Source organism: Polypterus senegalus, chromosome 10 (assembly GCF_016835505.1).
Source record: "Polypterus senegalus isolate Bchr_013 chromosome 10, ASM1683550v1, whole genome shotgun sequence".
In the NCBI taxonomy this organism is placed as follows: Eukaryota; Metazoa; Chordata; class Cladistia; order Polypteriformes; family Polypteridae; genus Polypterus; species Polypterus senegalus.
In genome coordinates, this window is record NC_053163.1 from 46,199,500 (window position 1) to 46,219,602 (window position 20,103).

The window sequence follows — 20,103 nt, forward strand, 5'->3', positions numbered from 1 at the left end:
CAGCTTTACAGTTGCAATGCACCTGTACCCAGGACTACAGTCCAACTACTACTTACTGGCTTTGGACTACACAGATCCAAAAAATGGGAGCTGGCTTTAAAAGTTTAAAATATAAGTTCCAAAATATATCTCCCACATGCCTAACAAAGAAGAGACACCATCAAACTCTGGCTTGCAGAGCTAAGTTCCACAAAGTTAACAATGAAGAATTTATTAACAAGAATTGAAAACATAACAGAAATGCTCAAAAGAGCAAAAAAAAAGGATATATCTACAAAGAAATCTCAAGTCCAAATGCACAAATCCAAAAGAAAATCCAAGAAATGAGCAAGAAAATCAAATCCAGAATTTATGCTCCCCTGCTAGTTACTCTTTCTGCTAAACTTTTAAAGCCAGAAGGAGGACACAGCAGCTTGGACATCAGGGTGGCTGTGCCTCCTGGGGTATCACTACTTAAATAAACAGCATATCACTAACAAATTATAAATAAATGTAACAGATAAAAACATAAAATCATGAAAAATAATACGTTAAACATAGCATACATACATACATACATACATACATACATACATACATACAAAAAGAAAGAAAGAAAGAAAGAAAGAAAGAAAGAAAGAAAGAAAGAAAGAAAGGCAAAGAAATTATCCCGGCTGTAACAGAACAACTTTCAGGAACATCTACCGTCACCCTGATTGACTGTGCAGACAGAGAAACTCAATTCACAGCCTCCAGCAGTAAAAAAAAAGTGAATGTTCAAGCAGGAAAGTGGGCTTAATAAATTTTAATCTTTAAGTATTATTCAAATAGCTAGTGCCATAAAAGAAAGCATATACAGTGCATCCGGAAAGTATTCACAGCGCATCACTTTTTCCACATTTTGTTACAACCTTATTCCAAATTGGATTAAATTAATTCTTTTCCTCAGAATTCTACACACATCACCCCATAATGACAACATGAAAAAAGTTTACTTGAGGTTTTTACAAATTTATTAAAAATAAAAAAACTGAGAAAGCACGTGTACATAAGTATTCACAGCCTTTGCCATGAAGCTTAAAATTGAGGTCAGGTGCATCCTGTTTCCCCTAATCATCCTTGAGATGTTTCTGCAGCTTAATTGGAGTACACCTGTGGTAAATTCAGCTGATTGGACATGATTTGGACATGTCTATATAAGGTCCCACAGTTGACAGTTCATGTCAGAGCACAAACCAAGCATGAAGTCAAAGGAATTGTCTATAGACCCCTGAGACAGGATTGTCTCGAGGCAGAAATCTGGGGAAGGTTACAGAAACATTTCTGCTGCTTTGAAGGTCCCAATGAGCACAGTGGCCTCTATCATCCGTAAGTGGAAGAAGTTCGAAACCACCAAGACTCTTCCTAGAGCTGGCCGGCCATCTTAACTGAGCAATCGGGGGAGAAGGGCCTTGTAGTCAGGTAGGTGACCAAGAACCCGATGGTCACTCTGTCAGAGCTCCAGAGGTCCTCTGTGGAGAGAGGAGAACATTCCAGCAGGACAACCATCTCTGCAGTAATCCACCAATCAGGCCTATATGGTAGAGTGGCCAGACTGAAGCCACTCCTTAGTAAAAGGCACATGGCAGCCTGCCTGGAGTTTGCCAAAAGGCACCTGAAGGACTCTCAGACCACGAGAAACAAAATTCTCTGGTCTGATAAGACAAAGATTGAACTCTTTGGTGTGAATGCCAGGCCTCACGTTTGGAGGAAACCAGGCACCGCTCATCACCAGGCCAATACCATCCCTACAGTAAAGCATGGTGGCAGGACTGGCAGGAACTGGGAGACTAGTCAGGATAAAGGGAAAGATGACTGCAGCAATGTACAGAGACATCCTGGATGAAAACCTGCTCCAGAGCGCTCTTGACCTCAGAATGGGGTGACGGTTCATCTTTCAGCAGGACAACGACCCTAAGCACACAGCCAAGATATTACAGGAGTGGCTTCAGGACAACTCTGTGAATATCCTTGAGTGGCCCAGCCAGAGCCCAGACTTGAATCTGATTGAACATCTCTGGAGTGATCTTAAACGCTTCTCATCCAACCTGATGGAGCTTGAAAGGTGCTGCAAAGAGGAATGGGCAAAACTGGCCAAGGATAGGTGTGCCAAGCTTGTGGCATCATATTCCAAAAAACTTGAGGCTGTAATTGCTGGCAAAGGTGCATCGACAAAGTATTGAGCAAACGGCGGTGAATACTTATGTACATGTGCTTTCTCAATTTTTTTATTTTTAATTAATTTGCAAAAACCTCAAGTAAACTTTTTTCACGTTGTCCTTATGGGGTGTTGTGTGTGGAATTCTAAGGGAAAAAAATAATTTAATTCATTTTGGAGTAAGGCTGTAACATAACAAAATTTGTAAAAAGTGATGAGCTGTGAATACTTTCCAGATGCACTGTAGATTATGACAATTCAATCTGTATCCTCTATGTGGCAGTGCTGCTCTCATTCATCCAGGTGGTTCTGCTCTTGCATTACTATTAGACAAAGCTTTGTGGTGACTAAAGCATTTTCAGTGTGCCTTTCCACTTCTCATCTTCTCTCTGATCAGCTCTAATCTGCTTGTATAATTTGAAACTTTACAGCATGCTTGTATAATTTAGAAACTGCTTATGAAACTACACTGTCGGCCATCCCTACACATGGGGATTGGTTCCAGGACCTCCACAAATACCAAAATCCACAGATGTTCAATTTTTTAATATTTTTTTAATCATCTCTACATTATGTATCATACCCAATACAATGTAAATGCTATGCAAGTTGTTTTACTATATTGTTTAGAGAATAATGACTTTGGCAAGAAACTGTAGTGATATTTCAGTTCTGATATTAATTGTAGTTTTAATTTTTATTTTATTTTACAAAATTAATTTTTATTTTTATTTTGTTCTAGAGTCAACAATTTTTATTTAGTTCTGTGTTTAAAATTTTTGTTTTTATTTTATTTAGTTCTGTATTTTTTACATAATATTAGTACAATTTTATTTATGTATTTTTTATTTGCAAGGCCACAAATGCCGGCCTTCATATTTTTCAATGCAAGTTATGTTTCATTCAACAAAATACACTCACAGTTCATAATGGCGTGAAACACAACTTGACTTTCAATGGTCAAACAGATTAAGTGACCAAATGAGTACAGTCAGTAAGATCAAATGTTTCAATCTAAGAAACCAGTCTGTGCAAGCTTATTGTTAAGCTTTAAACAAACACACATTTCGAGAAATGTGTTCATGCTGCATCGACGTCCATTGCACTGATAGCCACAAAGTCAAAATATTTTCTTGATGAGTGCCTGTAATGCAGGTCATCGGCCACTAGCGCCAGCAGACTGTATGTTGAAGATTTCTGCTGCCAGTACTACAGTAGTGACGTGTGGTGAGGTTCATGGCTGGTGAGGCACTGACTCCTTTAGAGTCAAAGTTACAAATATATAGACCCAAAACAGTAGTTTATTCACTATTCAGTTGGCAGCATGCACATTGACTCCTGGTTATGTTTTATATATCATCAGCATTCTTTACACACACACTATAGGTAAGGCACATATTTGGCTAAGAAAGAACATTACATTTACAGTGGCCAAAGAGAGCACATTTGCTCTACACCCTCCACATGTTCTAAATTTGCCGTTGCAATGTCACAATTCATAGTTATTCAGTACAAATGAAGGTATAGACTGGTGTACAAAAAAAAAGATTTCAATTTTGACCTTACCTTAAATATTTAGTTGTTTTTAAAAGCTTTTAATTCTGATACTTTAATCAATTTTAATACAGACTGTTCAACAAAAGGATAACAAGAAAACATTAATAAAATGTTTTATTTAAAGTCAAAATTTTGTTTTTAAATATTGGACTTTTTTTCTTAGTCTGATCTCATTTTTATAAAATTGAAAAACCATTTATGCTGTTACCTTTATTTGTAAATGAAGTCAGTGCGCCTATCCTTCTCCATGAAAATTTCTGTCACTCTCTTGTAAAAGTCCTCTTAATTTTCCTTTAGTCTTAATCTTCCATTTTGGCAGTCAATCGGAACAAAAAATAGAAATGGATCGCTGCAGAGCACTTAACATATTGTTGCCAAGACCCTCTGCGCAGAAGCACAGCAGCAACAAGCACCTGTTGGGCTCACATCCACCCCCTTCAGTGCGGCACGGTACTGTCTGCCTCACCTTGTGCAGTTTTATGTCTGATCAGCAAGACTAGATATGTCACACATATTCATTAAAGATATTAGCCAGACTATGGAAGGTCAGGGTGCATAATAAACGCGTGTGAAAACATTATATTGGCAACATACAGAGAGACAGCAACAAACAAGTGCCAATTGCATGCTTCAACCCAGTGTGTGAGGTATAATGCAGTATGAGGTGAAGCTCGGCTTGTCTTGTTGCTGCCATACCTTGTGTTTTTCCCCTGTATTTGATCAGGAAATGCACAAATTCAGCAGTTTTGATTATTGGAATCATACAAAAAAATTTATAGCACAGACCAGTGAACAAATTTATTTTATGTTATCATTATTAGTTTTTTTTACTTTTCATGATGACAGGTGTGACTGTATGTCCCTATATGACTTGCAGACATGGTGCCAGAGAAGTGCTGGACTTCCACTAAGTACTGATCCAGACTCTTTTCTTCTTCTTGCACACTACATTTACTTTTATTATCATCTGTGTTGTAATTAAAGTATTTCCACATGTTACTTTCTCACATTTTACCCGCCAACATCTGTGCAAAACTCGCCATCGTCAGCCACAAGTGCTTACTGCTTCAAGCCGACGATCCAAATGTGCTCGACAAACAAATAATGGTCCTTTATGGAAGTTGCGCCACATGAATATAGTAAGCCCAAGGTGCAAGATCATTGCATACTGAACAGCTCAACATAACTGAACACTCAGGACGACCTACAAACAACCCCTCTGCACGACTGATCCGGAATGAATGAAAATGTAATTGCTGTTTTTTTGTTTTTTCTCAATTTTCATTCTTATTTTAGTTCATTCAAATATCAAAATGTTTTATTTTTTTTATTTAGTTTGTTTAGTTTTAGTTTCTCTGTTTATTTTAATTTTAATTCTCGTTTTTGTAAAATGAAAAATGATATTTTTAGTTCTATTTCTTGTTTTTGTTATGAAAATATCACTGCAAGCAACATGTCACTTTTCAAAAACCTAAGATTATTATTTTCTTGTTGAGAGATACCACTTTACGCTCCCTCTTGGCCTTTGAGTGATTGCTTTAAACACCTAACACTAGATTCCCCGAAGCCTATGAAAAAACTTGTAATCCTGTGCCACCTTAAATTCCTTCGCACAATACCTTAACGAGCTCTATAGGCTCTGCTGTTTTGTTGAAGGACACGTATGTGGCAGATTCACTGGCAGGATGATGCCTGAACTCTTGCTACATCGAAATGGTGCCATCTTTCACCTTTACGCCTGATGCAGCTGCATTGTTCGTATGTGTGAGTGGGCGTTTCTTCCGGGGAGGGCTTCTATTCTCTTTCTCTGATGTAGAACCCTCATCCTCATCTGAGTTCACCTCTGTTATAGTATGTCTTACAGTCAGGATTGAAAACTGAACAGCTTTTGGTTAAAGAAATGTGGGGAAGCACTCTCCTCTGTGCGCATGTGTGTCCCTGTCAATAATAATGTTTTTATTTGTTAAACCTTTAGTATTTCATTTAGAGTGTACTGATTAGCAACAGGCATTCTGTATGTGTGTCAAAGCCATTTCTAGCCTGCAGAGCTTTTTGTGTGCATGTACTGATAACTGGACTGACTCACTTTGTATGGCTTTGGGGACAGGGGGCTTTAGTGATTTAAGGAAATCCAAATATATTTTAACTTTTTGGGTAGTGATTGTCTTTATTTTCCAGAATATGTTTATGTTTTTCATGTTTTCTTTAAGAGCTGCATTACTGCAGGAAGTATAAAGAAACCATTTCATTTAGAAGCCAAAGTAAGATAGGTGAGCAAGACAGGTTTCTTTTTATAAGCTCCTATGGAGGGAGACTGCAGCTGGGAATGCCTAAAGATCACTTCATGGTTTAGATCTATTACAGTGCTAACCGTATAGAAAATGGAAGTTTTGCATTTCAGAATTTTATGATTTTTTTTTAAATAATTTCGATCCATGATTGGTTGAATCCGCAGATGCGGATATTCAGATATTCAGAGCTGACTGTATGTGCATTATACATTTGATTCAAACCAGTTCTTACATCTTATCAGCAAAAATATGCACAAACAACATCTCACAGCAGCATTTTTAAAACTCTGGACATATAATACCTTAGAGCTTTCCACATGTTCCACTTAAAACTATTTATCAAAATATTCATGTAATTCTTAACCAAATGCAAAATCATTAACAGACAAGGTACATTTTTCAGTAGACAAATAACATGCTGTTTTAACAGAGAATCAAAATAAACTGTCTTTGTAAATGTACACATTTTAAATATTACAAGAAAACGCCTGCTTCTTGATCCAACAGGTATCATTATAGTTTTACCCTTCATCATTTGAGATCATCTAAAGGTCCTGTGAAAAAACTGTAAAATCCAATTCAAGCTTTAATAATTTTTTCGTCAGTTTCAGAAACAATCATTATCTGAATTAATTAAGTGAAGTAAATACACTGCTATGGTAGGTATGGCAATCTAATAAGCAATATCGGAGAGCTATGTTTAACATACGGCAGGTACGCCTTCTTATTAGAACACCAAAATATAACATTTCTGCACTGAACATACCAGTGTTATAGATTGTGAAAATGATCAAAGGGAAGAGTTTTTTTCCAGATTGTTATTCTTGATGGATTGTTGTGAGGATATACTGTAAATGTATTCAAAAGATCCCCTTGAAACAGGCAATAAATTGTTTACACAACATTCACTATAGATCGTTGTAAAATAAGTTCACTACTTAAATCTTGTTCTTCACACAAAACTATTCTCTGTCCATACTTTTAACCTAGTTTATCAAGTATGGCATCTTAAAGTCAGATCCTCTGCTCAAAGCATCAAACACAAGACACAAACCAGTAATTATACACCTATGGCAGGTCAAATTAAAATTATTTATCAGCACAGCAATAAGAAACCCACTAAAACATCAGAAATACTGTTTGGTAACATTTTCCACTGAACCACACTGCTGCTCACTACATTATATATGTGAAACAATTAACAGATGAAACTAGAGGTAAACCATTATCAGTTTTTACAATATTATTATAATAGTATGTCAGTCAAAACATATGTGTCACCATATACATCCATGGTGCGATCCTGATTATCAAGTGATCTTTAATACAGTATTTTCAAGTAAAGACAAAGTGATTACCATTCTTGTTTTTGGCAACACCATTTGTAACACTAGAGGAGAGCATATACAATTTAAAATACATGCACTGCTTGAACATACATAAACATTTCTGAAAGTTTGATCCTAATGCTTCAATAGACACTTTCATTAACTGTACAGCTATTCCCCATTAACTTAAATAATTCAATCATCCGAGACTAACAGGCAAAGAATAATATTTTCCTTTCATTGGACCTTTGCTAATTGCATATGCACCTTCTACGGCCATTAACTGGCAATATGTTTTGATGACCAAGAATAAACCAATTAAAGCAACACAATACACTCAATAACAAAGCCTGAGCAAAATAACAGTTGATTTTTTTTTTTTTTTTGCTTTCTCACTGTTTCGTTATACTATGAATAAAGGTTTTCTTTCAAATTTTGATAAGAAAAGTACTGATTGAAAAAGTATCATCCAGAAAAAATGCTTATCCAATGATATATTTTTGCATGGGAAAAAAATGCAAGCTGACTGTCCATGTTTTGAAATTACATCAGTGATGATATTAAGGTAATATTTTGCTGTCAGTATTTCGTATGACAAGATATTTAATAATACTGTACATATAAGACCTATTGTAGCTTTGCCTATATTGCTGTCCTGGGAAATGAATTGGATTAGCCCAGGGTATTTTTAAAAGAAGTGTAATGTTCTCATCTTGAATTCATAAAGTATCACATAAACTCAGTTTTTCATCTTATTAAATAATGATGGTGGTATTGTACTACATATCTTTTGTTTTCTGTTTCCAATTTGTTGCTTGAAGGAAACATTTTTCTCCTTGTTTAAGCTGCTTTGTGCACTTCCATGAAAAGTAGTTTTGTTTTATTTTGTTTCTCTCTGTTTGGCTATCTCTGACCTGTGACATTCTCACCAGGCAAATAAAAGAAAAGAAAAAGCTTCTCATCACAGTCAAAAAATACATGGCAAATTTCAATCAAACCTTCAAAGCATCTCTAAGATTTTGCAGTATTTAGTTTTTCTGTTGGGGTGGGCTTTACCTCTTTTAACATGAATATATCAAAATGTCCTTTCTCAGTAGATTCAGTACCTAGTGCCCTAGATGTACTATCCTGCCAGATTTCACTTTTTTAACTAAACAGAAAGCAGTATTTCTGTTGATGAGCAAGCGAGTGAGTGAGTGAGTGAGTAAATGAGTCAACTTTGCATTTTATATATATACATATATAAATGTGTGTGTTAAGATCTCTCAGTAACTGTGTAGCTTTGTAGGTGTTGTAAGATTTTTGGTTTCATATTAAAAACAGTTATTTTAGTCCCTCCCTCCATCCTACTTGCATTAGAAGAAATAGAAGAATATAAAGAAAACAGAACCAAATATAAAAATATGGACAACATTTTCACTTTTTCAGACAGGTCATTTATTATTCAGTATAAAAATATGTATACCTCAAAAATTGGCCCCTCCATAATTCATCTGGACATGCTGATCTGACACTTTATTTGCTTATAGCAGAATACCCGCGCTTCACAGCGGAGAAGTAGTGTATTAAAGAAGTTATGAAAAAGTAAATGAAAAATTTTAAAAATAACGTAACATGATTGTTAATGTAATTGTTTTGTCATTGATGTGAGTGTTGTTCTCATGTCTATATATATATATCTATATATATATCTATCTATCTATCTATATATATATATATATATATATAAATCTATCTATATCTATATATATATACTTTGTGTATATATATATATATATATATATATATATATATATATATATATAGTGGCAGTAGGGGGCGCTAGTGCTCCCTTGAACCCTCAGGTACCACGCAAGACACTGGATAAATGTGCACCAAGCACCTTCCACACTACTCATAAATTATCAACTCTCTTAACCAATCCTTCAGCTCCCAGACACTTAGCCACCCTTCCTCCCAGCTCAGCTCAGTGAGGCTTCTAGTCCTTTTATAGCTCCTGACCCGGAGGCGTTCCTGTCCAATCAGACCACAGTTCCTTATTTCTTCCGGGTCAGGGCAAACAGTCCTTTTCTTCACCCCGGGAGCACGTCGTTCCTTCCCGTCACATGACCGTGACGTACTCCCGGGTCATAAGGCACAAAAGAGCCCACAAGCCCCCTTACAGTGACTCCTGGTGGCCCCCAAGGTATCCAGCAAGGCTGTGTATAAACACTACAAAGTCCATGAGGCCCTGCTGGACCTCAGGGCACGATCCTGCTGTTGGGAGAGCTCCTCCAGGCGGCCTGGGGGTGAGGACCGGAACCAAAAGCCGTCAATCCTCCACACTATATATATATATAGCAAAATACCCGCGCTTGGCAGCGGAGAAGTAAAAAGAAAAGGAAACATTTTAATAATAACGTAACATGATTGACAATCTAATTGTTTTGTCATTGTCATGAGTGTTGCTTATATATATATATATATATATACATACATGTGTACATATATACACACACACATATACTATGGGGTGCCAAACAGGCAAATAAATTGATTTTGTGAATATATAAAGTCGGCGTCGATATACATAAAATCAAAACTTTTTTCTGAATATATAAAATCAAAACTCGAATATATAAAGTCATCGCTGGAATCTATAAAGTAAAAACCTGAATATATAAAGTCAGCGTTAGAATATATAAAGTCAGCGCTGGAATATATGAAGTCAAAACTTGAATATAGAAAGTCAGCGTCGGTATATATAAAGTCATTCCTGATTATATAAAGTCAACATCGGAGTATATAAACTCATTCCTGAATATATAAAGTCAAAGTCAAAATCTATTGATTGAAACGACTTTGAACTGAACTAAGTGAACAAAAACGTATTCAGAAAAATAAATTAAAAAAACACTGTTCGGTTAATGTTTTGAAAATGATGCATGTGTCCTGCCCAGGATTGGTTCCTGCCTTGCGCCCAGTGTTGGCTGTGATTGGCTCCAGCAGACCCCCGTGACCCTGAAGTCGGATTCAACGTGTTGGGAAATGGATGGATATTCCAGCACTTACTTTATACATTCCGACGCTGACTTTATATATTCAAGATTTGACTTTATATATTCCAGCGCTGACTTTATATATTCCGAAATATTCCAACGCTGTCTTTATATACTCAGGTTTTGACTTTATATATACCGACGCCGACTTTATATATTCAAGTTTTGACATTATTTATTCCGACAGTGACTTTATATAATCAAGTTTTGACTTTATATAGTTAAATGTAGTCATCATTGCATAACTTTTTCTTTACCATAGAAATTTAAAGACTAAATTCAACTTCTATTTCTAACAAAGATATTTCTGGCGACTAAATAGAACCTACTTATATCCAAATTCGAGCTATTGAGCTGTCGCCTGCTTGCCTGAATAAGTCACCCTCGCTTCGCTGTTACTTTTTTTACCGTTCATTTAATCATGGCTAGTGGTGGAAAAATTATAAAATGGAAGGAGGATTATACTGAGTATGGCTTTACCAAAACAATTATTGATGGCGAATCAATTATTCATAAAGCTTCAATTGGTGATCTGTTTTTCTGTGTTAACCTCATATTTTTTCATACTTCTTCTCAAACCAAGGGGGTGCGAGGTTAAAATGAATCGGGAAGCGCTGATCAATGTAATCGATGTACCAGGAAATCATGCATTGAGAGAAGTTCGCCTTTGCTTGGAATGCAAAGTGTGATTAAATGCGTGATTTTTTAACGCGTTATGGAGCACATGCATCGAAGCTTCTCAGCTGTGCTTGTGCTAAGAAAAGGAAACATTTTAAAAATAACGTAACACGATTGTCAATGTAACCTTTTGTAAGTAGTGCCTGGAGGATTCAGTGTGGAGAAACTCTAGAGACAGCGTGTGTATTAACTTGTGGATATGATTATACTGAGTATGGCTTTACCAAAACAATTATTGATGGCGAATCGATTATTCATAAAGCTTCAATTGGTGATCTGTTTTTCTGTGTTAACCTCATATTTTTTCATACTTCTTCTCAAACCAAGGGTGTGCAAGGGTAAAATAAATCGGGAAGCGCTGATCAATGTAATCGGTGTACAATGAAATCATGCATTGACATAAGTTCCCCTTTGCTTGTATTGCAAAGTGTGATTAAATGCATTATTTTTTAACGCGTTATGGACCATATGCATCGAAGCTTCTCAGCTGTGTTTGTGCTAAGAAAAGGAAACATTTTAAAAATAACGTAACACGATTGTCAATGTAACCTTTTGTAAGTAGTGCCTGGAGGATTCAGTGTGGAGAAACTGTAGAGACAGCGTGTGTATTAACTTGTGGATTTTTCTGTGAGTATTTGGTGGCAGCGTCACAAAGTCGCTTCCGTGACACTGCGTGCGTTAGCTGCAGAGCTCAGCTCAGAGCGAAATGAGGTGAATGGGAGGGTAGATGATGATGTGACTCCCCCACCCGCCTTAACTGTCAATCCCCCACAAACACAGTCTCTCGGAATTTGCATAAGCACAGCTCTTCAGGTGCAATTTTAACTTAGTTACAAAGTGATCAAAACTCTCGTTTATATCCTGCGTCCTCTCATTAAACTTGTATCCCGCATTACCCGTGGGCATGACAAACGCCAGCGGCAGCCTGTCTATGAACTTAATTTAAACTTTAGGTTTACACCTTGCTTTGTTTCCGAAGTAGCAGCACTCATGAATATGGTTGTATATGTCATTCGCTCACTTCTTATTGTTTCGCTGCCTTCTCAATTGTATAATGCATGTTTTTTCAGCGCTTTTTGGAGCTCTTCCTGGTTTTCTATGCACTTCGTTGACCGTCAGTTCACGTGATTACGTGGGAGGCGTGATGATGTCACACGAAACTCCGCCCCCCACGGCTTTCCAACTCAACTCCATTACAGTAATTGGAGAAAAATAGCTTCCAGTTATGACCATTATGCGTAGAATTTCGAAATGAAACCTGCCCAACTTTTGTAAGGAAGCTGTAAGGAATGAGCCTGCCAAATTTCAGCCTTCTACCTACACGGGAACTTGGAGAATTAGTGATGCGTGAGTGAGTGAGTGAGTGAGTGAGTGAGTGAGTGAGTCAGTCAGTCAGTCAGTCAGTGAGGCCTTTGCCTTTTATTAGTATAGATTATCCATCCATCCATCCTTTATCCAACCTGTGATATCCTAACTACAGGGTCACGGGGGTCTGCTGGAGCCATCCATCTGTCCATTGTGGTATAGCGGGTCCACAGCTCATTGAGCAAAGACCATTCATTTTTAAATAAATAATCCCCGCTCTCGCGGCGGGCATAGCGAGCGGGCGTTGGGCCATGACGAGCCGCAGGACGCTCGGGGTGTGGGCGTTTCTCACCGTGATGGCTAATAGGTTACAGCTGTCATGGTCCCTCTTCATTTTAAAAAGAAGTGCGAATAGGTCGGGAGGGGGTGGAAGGAGAAAGTAAAGAAAAAGGAGGGAGGAAAGAAAAAGGGGGAGGAGAAAAAGGAAGAAAAGAAAGAGAGAAGGAAATGGAGGTTGGAAGCAGGAAGGAGAGAGAACGCAAGCAATGCGGTGCAGGAGGAGGCGAGCGTCTGCTCGCAGGCAGCTGAAGGCCACCTGGGTGTTTGGCCAACACCCAGGAGAAGTGGTTGTGGTTGCCCCCGCAGAAGATTGTTTTGAAGGGCGGGAGTGACTGGGAAGGTGCAGGACTCTCTGCGGGAGTTAGCGGGAGTCGGGACTTGGGACGTGGTGTCCCTAACGTGAGAGCCTTGGCTGTTAAGGGATTCCCAAGTTGCTGTCTGGAGGAGCCGACCGGAGCCAAGGATCGGTGAGGCAACTGACAGCAGTAGCAGTAGTAGGAAGAAGGCCAGCTGCAGAGTGAGTGTCTCCCTTGTTGCCGGGGCCCTGATGGGTGAAGCAAGAGGGACGGTAGTTTTAAATGAAGGCACCGGGTTTGTCAATTGTTTGTTTATAAGACTGCATCCTGATCATTTTACCTCTCGTTTTAAAGGATTGTTTTTCTTATTGTTTTAACCTCCACGTTTTCATTTTATGGATTATTTATTGAAGAACTTTGGAACTGCACTTTACTTTATTTGAACACCTTGTTTTGATTGCTTCTTTTAATAAAAGCACTGTTTCACTTTCAACCATCCCCTTGCTTAGATGTTTATTGCCGAAACTGACTAGCTCATCGGTAACTTTACTGACTGTGTTGGGTTGATGGGCTCCCGAAAAGCTATGGGAGTGTGGACCCAGAACCCACATCGTCACAGGACACCATAATATTTCATCTTTCCATGTAAAGTAGAACTATGCCACAATCACACAGACCCATAACTTCTCACAGTCTGACAATGCTTGACTGCATGCATTTTAAACTCTCATGCGCATGGGATTCAGCTGCAGGGCTTAAGTGTTTGAACATTTACACCAGGGCCAGGGGGTGGCAATGTGTACTGTCTCTCTCTCTTTCTTCTTCTCCAGACCCTCCAGTTAAGATCCAGCACAACATTACTTCCAGTTCCTGCCCTAAAAGCACACCCTTTCCTGCCTGCCCTCTCCAAAATTCTGCCAATTCGCAATGCATTCTCAGTTCTGTTTGGACTCTGTCCTCTGTGTCTACTCTTTGCTTCATTTATAGCAGATTTTGTACCAAATATATGGGTGGATGCCCTAAACCTTTTTCTGCCTCTCTCCTCTATTTTGCAAGAGGTATAGGATATATAACTATGTTCCTTTATAGCACATTTTCATTTAAAATGCAGAAAGATTACTCTTTCCACCACTATGTTTTGTTAGTTTTTCCAACTGTATTACCTTGGTCTGTGGTGGGTTGGCACCCTGCCCAGGATTGGTTCCTGCCTTGTGCCCTGTGTTGGCTGGGATTGGCTCCAACAGACCCCCGTGACCCTGTGTTCGGATTAAGCGGGTTGGAAAATGGATGGATGGATGGATATTACCTTGGTGGCATAAATCTTTTAACCTGTAATATATTGTGATATATCTTTCCCAACCTTTGGATATAAGGCACCTGTAATCACCTGTTGGTACCCTGCGTTGACATGCAGAAAATGCTATGGGCTGTGAAAAACAGTTATTTGTTAAAACTGTAAATCTTTTTGAAAGTGGGGAGTGGCTGAAAACCATTACACGTCCACTAAAAAGCTAGTTTTATAACCATATGGATATGTTTGCTTCTGCAAAGACATTACAGCTCTCTTCCATGTCATAACTTCATACAAAACAAGACCAGAGCAAAAATATTTGTTAAACATATTTGTGTGGAATTAATAACAATAATTATCATGGACTATATGAGACAGTAAACAACAGCACACCTAGACTAAGGTGGCACATTGCTTATCACTGGTTTTCCATGTTTTTCACAAATAAAAAGATTCATGAACTTCTGCTCACAGCTGTGAAGTAAAGGGACTTATAATCAGTTGTGTGTTAAAAAATTTGAAGAATTTCTTCTTTCGTAATATTTTCCTAATTGCTAATGGTTTTTGGTGCTGCTTTATGGGAAGATTAATTATTCGTGTTTTTTAAGTTGCATAATAGTTGCTTAGCTTTAAGGACTAGTGCATGTATTACTTGTTTTGGTCAACTTCTTTTTAAATTAATCTTCTAACACTCATTTCAAAATAGACCCCTTCTATGCTTGAATGCTGGCTTGAATACATTGGTCTCATTTGTAAGTTACTTTGGCAAAATAAATAAAGATAAAACATACAAAATACTTTTTGACATGTACATAAGACATTAGCAGTGATCACTGGGGAGAATTTACTCTAGAAAACCTTTGAGTGCAAAGTAGAAAATTTAACCAACAATTAAGAGAGAAGTACATTACATCCATTACTGTGAAGCTTATCATTATGGGTCAGAGTGAACAGAAAAAAGGGATCCAGGTGAAAGCCCACAGTTATTTGTGTATTAGTTTAATGTATATATAGTCAGACAACAAGTAGTAATAATAATTTATTAACAATTTGGCTTAAATCGCAGGCACGTAAAAAAAATAAATTTTAACAGCTGGCAGCCATGCTTAAGTTTATATTTACATCCTTAATTTAAAAAGGGTCAAAATATAACCAAACAATTGCTAATATACTGTAGGAACAATTGCATATCAATGCTGTTTGACGTTTGGATTTGTGGATGCTTTCTATTAGGAGGTCTACATCTCTGAGAAATGCCAGCTAATCTTGCACCTCATGTTCAAGCTTTCTGATTGTATGGCTGTGTCAGCAAACCAGCACTGTAATATGGGATTGGAGGAACTCATGCAAGTAACAAAGAAGAAGGCTTCAGTCCAGAAAGGCAGAGTAACTTGGGTTGCAGTAACTTATCAGGAAATGGTAATTCTTCACACTATCCAGGGATATTAACTCCAGTTTCTTTGGAAAGATGACCTTGCTGGATACATGTAAGCAGCAGCTGCCTTGTGTCTGGCCTTTTTATATAACTCACCAATTATATCTAGTGGCTTTCAATTTACATCCAGCCAGTTCTTCTTTCAAGTTTTCTAAGGCTACTACTTTATTTCTCATTTTAATCTAATTTAAGATTGCTTATACTCTTTGAATGTATACAATGTTATAAAACTATATCTATCATTTGCAATAGCTTCTCTATGAAGAAAAAAAATATTTAGTTGTGCTGATTTTTAACACAGTACATTTTTTACTGAAACTTAAGTAAAAAATGTTATTTGCTCGCAAAGATTGATGTATATTTTAACTTACTTTTTAGCTCCAAAAAAATACCATTTATCAACATTACAGGGTGAGTATTTCTGGAACATCTTTCTACCAGATGGTACTTGAAAGCTGAGTTCATCTACCTTATAGCCTAAAGTACATCTGCAAATTGAAGAGCATGAATTACAGTCATAAAATGTGATTTTGTACATTTACACTTTGTATATTTAAAACGGAAATATCTACAGAAAGTGACTATTGTGTGTATATACTTTGTATATTTAAGCAAGCAATCAGTCTGAAAGGTGATAAACTAAACTTCTATTTTTTCATCCAGTAGGTGCTGTGAGAGATGGCCGGCAGTTTATCCCGGTCAACACCCCCATGCCGCTAGATGGAGTCCTCCCTGCAATATGGAGGTGCCCCGAATTCCCGCAGGGCATCATGGACAATGGAGTTCGGTTTCACAGCCCTGCTGGATACCGTGGGGGCCGCCAGGAAGTACTCCCTTGTCACGGGAATGGAAGAAATGAAGTACTTTCTGGCTGAAGGAAAAGAACAGTTTCCATCTGACCCATAAGTGCTATAGAAACACATGGACTGAAGGACAGAAGTACTTCCAGGTCAAGGACTATAAAAGGACTATGGGAAACCCAGCACATCGAGCCGGAGTTGGGAGGGAGTTTGACAGAACTGCTAGGTGGAGAGGAGGATTGATTTATTGTGATTTGTGATAATTGTTATTGTTTATTGTGGATCGTGGAGGTGGATGTGCTTTGTGCACATTATTTGAGAAATTAAAATCATTTCTGATATTCTACCTGCTGTCTGAACATGGTGTCTGCGGGTTTGGAGGAGCGACAGCGTCCCCTACTGTCACAGTGCTTTTTAATGCTCAGTGCTTAATATTTTTTCTGTATTGAATAAAATGACAATTTTTATAAAACTGCTCAAAAAAATTAAAGGAACACTTTGAAAACACATCAGATCTCAATGGGAAAAAGAAATCCTCCTGGATATCTATACTGATATAGACTGGGTAATGTGTTAGGAACGAAAGGATGCCACATCGTTTGATGGAAATGAAAATGATCAACCTACAGAGCCCTGAATTCAAAGACGCCCCAAAAATCAGAGTGAAAAAATTATGTGGCAGGCTAGTCCATTTTGCCAAAATTTAATTGCAGCAACTCAAAATTGTATGCAGCACTTTGTATGGCCCCTGTGTTCTTGTATACATGCCTGACAACATCGGTGCATGCTTCTAATGAGATGACAGATGGTGTTGTGGGGGATCTCCTCCCAGATCTGGACCAGGGCATCACTGAGCTCCTGGACAGTCTGAGGTGCAACCTGGTGGCATTGGATGGACCAAAACATAATGTCCCAGAGGTGTTCTATTGGATTTAGGTCAGGAAAGTGTGGTGGCCAGTCAATGGTATCAATTCCTTCATCCTCCAGGAACTGCCTGCATACTCTCACCACATGAGGCCAGGAATTGTCGTGCACCAGGAGCCACTGTACCAGCATAGGGTCTGACAATGGGTCAGAGGATTTCATCCTGATACCTAATGGCAGCCAAGGTGCCTTTGTCAAGCCTGTAGCGGTTTGTGTGACCCTCCATGGATATGCCTCCCCAGACAATCATTAACCCACCACCAAACTGCTCATGCTGAATGATGTTACAGGCAGCATAATGTTCTCCATGGCTTCTCCAGACCCTTTCACTTCTGTCAAATGCTCAGGGTGAACCTGCTCTCATCTGTAAAAAGCACAGGGCACCAGTGGTGCATCTGTCAATTCTGGTATTCTATGGCGAATGCCAATCGAGCTGCATGCTGCTGGGCAGTGAGCTCAGGGCCCATTAGAGGACATGGGGCCCTTGGGTCACCCTCATGAAGTCTTTCTGGTTGTTTGGTCAGAGATATTTTGTAGGGCTTTGGCAGTGCTCATCCTGTTCCTCCTTACCCAAAGGAGCAGATACTGATCCTGCTGATGGGTTATGGACCTTCTATGGCCCTCTCCAGCTCTCCTAGAGTAACTGCTTGTCTCCTAGAATCTCCTCCATGCCCTTGAGACTGTGCAGGGAGACACAGCAAACCTTCTGGCAATGACACGTATTGATTTGCCATCCTGGAGAAGTTGGACTACCTGTGCAACCTCTGTAGGGTCCAGGTATCGCCTCATGCTACCAGTAGTGACACTAACTGTAGCCAAATGCAAAACTAGTGAAGAAACAGTCAGAAAAGATGAGGAGGGAAAAATGTCAGTGGCCTCCACCTGTTAAACCATTCCTGTTTTGGGGGTCATCTCATTATTGCCCCTCTAGTGCATCTGTTGTTAATTTCATTAACACCACAGCAGCTGAAACTGATTAACAATCCCCTCTGCTACTTAACTGACCAGATTAATATCCCATAAGTTTCATTGACTTTATGCTATACTCTGATTAAAAAGTGTTCCTTTAATTCTTTTGAGCAGTATATATACAGTATCAGTAACATTCTAAATTGTACTCAGAGAGATAAAGTGTTTTATTTTTAAAAAACAAAATGTTGCAATCTAAAAAGAAAAATTCCCAATAAAGCCATTATATAAATACCTACTGAACAATTCCAAACAGCAAAGAAATAACCCCTCCCATATATTGAACTGACCAATCAGAACTCTTCCACCTAATGAAAATCTGCCAATCCCTGAATGAATGCAATAATAAAAGACTGATTTGTCTTATGTATCCTCCATAAATTAAAAACACAAAAGGAGCTGCAATTCTTAACTGTACAAGGTGCCTGAAGGTGTAGAAAATAAAAGTGACAGGGAGGTGAAATAACTCATGAATTAAAATTTTAGAAGTAGTGGAATGCATTTTTAGATGTTTAAAGCTTCCATACTTTTACAAATATTTTCAAGTCCCAAAGACATAAAAATAATTTGAAGTTGGTGAAGGACTGAATGAATACACATCCACAAATAGAAACAAAAATATGTATGCTTAGTGTAACATTCAGATGTATTTGGAGTTTTGGATGGCTGGTTTGAAAGTAGGAGAATTTCACATTTTTCTGATCACTTCATCAAAGAGTTTGTTATCATAAATTGATTTTGGGGTGATTCCAAAGTTTTGAACACAAGCCATCTTTAAGTGATATGTCGTATTTGACTAGATGTCAGAAGATCAATCAGTCAAAAATTGTTAATACAGACTAAAGCATTCTAGAAGGATGTGTTGGCAGTTATATAAAATGTTCACTAAGCAATAAATTTATGTGGAGGAGATTTAGATGTTTTAGTTTTATTTGTTTTACTGCTCTTGTGGATAAAGTGATGATTTTAAAAGTGGAAAACTGAATTTCTAACTTCAAGAAAAGTAAAGAGAGATTCCCATTCCTTCAGTTTTATAAAATTTGTATTTTTTTTAAGTTTTCTTCAAGGTTTTTTGATGCATTCTTTCTCATGACAGCCTTTTCAATGCACTGGAAAATTGAAATGCATTATGAAAACCTCCTGAAAAGCTTTTAATTTCTCTGTAGACATCTTCCCACATTCTGTCTCGGTAACCAGTGTTGCTTTTCAGACAAATGACAACAAGCCATTTTTAAATCCAGGTTGTTATATTACTGTTTTATTTCAACTATTACTTTGTAGTAACTACCTTTTATTATTTTTGGTACTTTATATATTTTCAGTTTTTCTTTCAATTCAATTTAAACATTAGCTTAATATTGTGAAGATGCATCTAGATGGCTAGAGGTTGTGAGGGGCAAAGGCATCATAATGATGACTCAGGGCAGGAAAAAATACCACAGACAGCATTTAAGAAAAAGAGAAAGACACATTATTCAACAGACGAGGGTTGTGTGTGCCATGGTGGACACATTGGGCCCACCTAAGTTTCCATAGGTATGCCTAGCAGCCTTGACATTCCTTATATGTGTCTTTCAACCAGAGAAGGGCATTGGGTAGGAGACCCGCATGAGAGAGGGTAACAAAGGGTAACTGCAGAGAGGGTAACTGCAAAGTGTGCAGTTCTTACACAGGAC